General features: G+C 37.7%; 1 pseudogene; it reads left to right on the forward strand.

The window, feature by feature from the left end:
• Positions 1 to 660: 660 nt before the first annotated feature.
• Positions 661 to 5,317, forward strand: part of LOC105526091 — a 118,471-nt pseudogene continuing 113,814 nt past the window's right edge.

A 5,317-nucleotide genomic window follows, 5' to 3' on the forward strand; every position in this document is an offset into this window, starting at 1 on the left:
TGGCGTATGTTCTCATTCACTTGACTTTGTCTTTCACAGAGCAGAAATATTTAATTTTAATAAAGTCCAACTTATCAACTCTTTCTTTGTGGATTGTGCCTTTGGTGCTGCATCTAAAAAATCATCACCAAATCCAGATCATCTAGATTTTCTCCTGTGTTATCTTCTAGGGGTTTTGTAGTTTAGTGTTTTACATTTAAGGCTGTGATCCATTTTGAGTTAATTTTTGTGAAGGGTGAAATGTCTGTCTAGATTCATTTTTTTTTTTTGCATATTAATGCCCAGTTGTTCCAGCACCAATTGTTGAAAAGATTATCTTTGCTCCATTGTATTGCCTTTGCTCCTTTGTCAAAAATCAGTTGACTGTATGTATGTGGGTCTAATTCTTGGCTCTCTGTTTTATTCCATTGATCAATTTATTCTTTCACCAATGCTACATTGTCTGTAGTTTTATAGCGTGTCTTGAAGTTGGGTGGTATCAGTCCTCCAACTTTGTTCTTCTTCAATATTGCGTGGACTATTCTGGTAATTTGTTCTTTTTTATGTGCAGGAATATACTTTTGTATGAATATACCACAATTTGTTTATCCATTCACCAACTGGTAGACTTGGGGTTGTTTCAAATTTTTGACTATTATGAATAAAACTGTTATGACCCGGGAGGAGGTACTCCCCTTACAGACTGAAGTTGTCCAATGTGAGGAGGAATTGAACTCCCTGAAACAGAAGCTGGCGGCGGCCCTTTTGGCGGAGCAGGAACCGCAGCCAGATCGGGTGGTTCCGGTGTCGCCGCTACGGCCGAAGTCCGCTCTGTCCCGAGATGAGATTCTGCGCTATAGCCGGCAGCCAGTGCTGTCGGAGCTGGGCGTGCACGGACACGTGCTAGTCGTGCGCTGGGGTGGGCTCTGCTGTCTACTGGCGCAGTGCTTGGCAGCGGCCGGCGTGGGCCGCTTTGGCCTTGTGGACTATGACGTGGTAGAGATGAGCAACCTGGCCCACCACGTGCTACATGGCGAGGCACTGGCTGGACAGGCCAAGGCCGCTTCGGCCGCCGCCTCGCTGCGCTGCCTCAGTTTGGCGGTGGAATGAGTGCGGTACCGTTAGGCCCTTATGCCAGCCACTATCCTAGACCCGGTCCGCCGATATGACGTGGTAGTCGACTTCTCGGACAACCTGCCCACTCGCTATCTAGTTAATGACGCATGTGTGCCGGCGGGTTGGCCCCTAGTGTCTGCCAGTGCCTTGTGCTTCGAGGGCCAAATCACGGTCTACCATTATGACGGTGGGCCTTGCTATCGCTGCATATTCCCCCAGCCATCCCCAGCGGAGACAGTGACCAACTGCGCAGACCGCGGGATGCTCCGTGTCGTAACTGGGGTCCTGGGCTGCCTGCAGGCTTTGGAAGTGCTGAACATCGCTGTGAGTCTCGGCCCCTCTCACAGTGGTGGCCTGTTGCTCTTTGATGCCCTGAGAGGGCATTTCTGCTGTATTCGGCTGCGGAGCCGCAGGCGGCGACTGTGCAGCTTGCGGGAAATGGCCCGCTGTGACTGCTCTGCTGGACTATAAAGCCTTCTGTGGCTCCTCAGCCACTGATAAATGCCACTCCCTGCAGTTACTGAGCCCAGAGGGGCGTATTTCTGTCACCGACTATAAGTGACTTCTGGATTCTGGGGCACCCCACCTGTTGCTGGACATCAGGCCTCAGATGGAGGTGAACATCTGTCATTTATCGCATGCCCTACACATCCCTCCGAAATATTTGGAACACAGGGATGCGGAGAGCCTGAAGCTCTTAAGAGAAGAAGTCTGGGAAGGGAAGCAGGGCACACAAGAAGGGGCTGCTCTCCCCATTTATGTGATTTACAGACTGGGAAATGAATCACAGAAAGCCGTGAAGATCCTCCAGGCCTCATCAGCAGCTCAAGAGTTAGACTCTTTAACAGTTTGGAATATTGTGGGGGACCTCATGGCCTGGGCTGCCCAAAACGATGGAACACTTCCACGGTACGAAGGTGACTGGTATAGTCTGATGGGAAAGAAGTGTATGGCTGTAATACCGCCAAGATATATTTATTTGCATTTGTCGGTAATATACGTAGGAGCTGGAGATTCTACAGTTATCTGTGAATACATGGACTCCTTTTTTATAAGGAGTTTTAAAAATTATTTTGTGCTGGATGACTTGTTAATGGATTTAACTGTTTCTGGGAACCATCATTTTTTTTCAGCACATGGAGGGTGTCTTGAACATGTGAGATGTAACCTGACAGGATTTTGTGTTTTAAACTGCAGATCATTTACCTGTTCTTATTTTCTACCTCCCCCAGTCAAAATGCTTTCTAAATCATTTTATACCTGGAATTAAGGTGCAGTAAACTTAGTCTTATGAAATTGATCACAAATTATATACTTATGACCAGTTTACTTTTTAGTTAAGAAATTCTTAGATCTTACTAATATTTCAGATGATAGAATACATCTTACAGAAATACATGTTTAAAATGTAAATTGCTTTAATTATCCAGAAAGTTGGTCGTTCTATTTGGCATTTTGAATTAGTATCAAAATGAGATCTTTAAAGTTTACCAAAATAAAGGAAACCACCTTTTTAGTCTGAAAAAAAACTATTATGAATACTCATGTATGAGTATTTGTGTGGATATATGCTTTAATTTTTCTTGGGTAAATACCTAGGAGTTGACTTGCTGGGTTATATGGTAGATGGGTACACATTTAGCTCTACAAAAAATTGCCAAGAAAGGAAGAGTGGGGTTGGGAGAAAGGAAAAAATAATTGCCAAAATGTTTTCCATGGTGGCTGTACCATTTTGTATTCTCTCCAGCAATGTATGACATTTTCGGTTGCTTTACATCCTCTATTATACTTGATATAATCAATTTATTTTTACTTTTGTCGTTCTCATGGTTATAAGAAGGTATCTCATGTTGGTTTTAATTTGCATTTTTCCAGTGACTAATGATATTGACCATCTTCTCATATGCTTATTTGCCATCTGTACCTCTTCTTTGGTAATGTATATGTTCAAATCTTTTGTTCATTTAAAAATTATGTTTGTCTTATTATTGCATTATGAGGGTTCTTTAGTGTGCATACAAGTTGTCAGATATGTGTTTTGCAAATATTCTCCTGTAGTCTGTGGCTTGCCTTTTAATTTTTCTAACAGCATGCTTTAGAGAGTAAAAATTTTAAATTTTGATAAAATCCAATTATTGTTTCTTCTTTTATGTTTAGTGCCTTCTGTGTTCTACATAAGAAATCTTTGCCTAACCCAGAGTCAAAACAATTTTCTCTAATGTTTTTTCCTAGAAGTTTTATAGTTTTAGATGTTACATTTAGATCTGTGATGCATTTTATATTTTTGCTTATGTTGTGAGCTAAGGGTCTAGGCTCATTTTTTTTCATAAGCACATGTAATTATTTTAATAGCACTTGTTGAAGATTATCCTTTCTCGGTTGCATTACCTAGGCATTTTTCTTGAAAATTATTTATATATGTTTGAGATTATTTTTGGAGTCTCTTTTCTCTTTCGTTGATCTATATATATATCTTTATGCTAATATCATACTGCTTTGATTACTATAGCTTTTTATATAATAAGTGTTGAAATCAGGTAGTGTAACTCCTTCCACTTTTTCTTTTTTTCAATCCTGTTTTGGGTAATCTAGGTCATTTTATTTCCATGTACATTTTAGAATTAACTCACCATTTTCTATGAATAAATTCTCCCTGGATTTTCTTGTATGTACATTCACATTTGTTGAGAAAAAGACATAAATGGCATATACATTGAAAAGGAGGAAGTAAAACTCTTTATTTGCTGATTTGACCTCACAGTGACTCATTTCCTCATGTGGCTTGTGAGAATTTTGCTAGTTTGTTTTCAGTGAATTTCCCCATACCCAGCATCTAGAAGACCCATATGCTCCGAACTATGAATTGGAATCTACATAAAAGCTACTAGAATTAATAAGTGAGTCTAAAAAGATGCAAGGGAAAATACACAAAAATTGTTTTTCTATATACTAGCAATTAACTTAAAACAACATTATTTACAATGAAAATACATTACTATTTATAATAAAAAACAATACTATTTACATCAGCATAAAAATTATGAAAGACATAAGAAGTGATTTAACAAGTTTGTACTGTTGAATAGGATGACCTTGCTCCCAGTCTTGGGGAAAAGCATTTAGTCTTTTACCATTAAGTCTGCTGTTGCTTGTAGATTTTTCATAGATGCTCTTTATGAAGTCGAGGCAGTTTCCTTCTACTCCTAGTTTGCTGGAAGTTTTGATCAAAAATAGATGTTGAATTTTGCCAAGTGCTTTTTCTGCATCTGTCAAGAAGATCATATGGTTTTCTTTAACTAGTCTGTTAATATGTTGAATTACATTGAGTTTTGAATGTTGAATCAGTCTCGTATTATTGGGATAAACTCCACTTGGTCTTATGTACACATTTTGGTATATTTTGTCTTCATTTTTATTCATTTAAAAAAATTTAAAAATTTCCCTTTTGACTTCTTTCAATCATGGGATATTTATAAGTATGTTCTTTAGTTTCCAAATATTTGGGGGAACTGTCTAGAAACCTTTTTATTATTGATTTCTTATTTAACTCTCTTTCAATAATATTTGTATGAGATGATTCCTTTTAAATGTGTTGTTTTGTTGCCCAGATTATGGTCTGGGTAAATGTCCCATGTTCACTTTATAAGAATATGTATTTTGCTTTTGTTGGTTGTTCTATAAATGCTGATTAAATTTATTGATAGTGTTTTTCTAGTGTTTTAAATCCTTACTGAATGTCTACTTTTTCTATCAATTATTGAGGTTCTGGCATTAAAATATCCAACAATACTTATGAATTAATCTATACATTTATCCTTCTAATTACATTAGCATTTGCTTTGTGCATTTTGAAGTTTTTTTATTATCTGAATAAACATTCAAGATTGCTATGTACTCCTGATGACCTGTTCCCTTTATCATTATGGCATGATCCTTTTCTTTGGTAATATTTTATTCTGAAATTTAACCTTAGTATAGCCACTCAGCTTTATTTGGTTAGTTTTAGTGTGGTTTATCTTTTTTCTATCTTTTTTACTTGTAATAATTCTGTCTTGTTACTTAAAGTGTATTTCTTGTAGATAGCATACATAGTTGAGTATTGTTCTTTTATCCAATTTTATATCTGTTTTTTTAGTTGGTGAGTTTAGACTATTTCCATTTAAGGTTGGATTTAAACCTACCATTTTATTATTTGTTTTCTATTTGTCTTCTACCTTTTTTT

Source organism: Colobus angolensis, unplaced genomic scaffold (assembly GCF_000951035.1).
Source record: "Colobus angolensis palliatus isolate OR3802 unplaced genomic scaffold, Cang.pa_1.0 Scaffold57, whole genome shotgun sequence".
NCBI lineage: Eukaryota > Metazoa > Chordata > Mammalia > Primates > Cercopithecidae > Colobus > Colobus angolensis.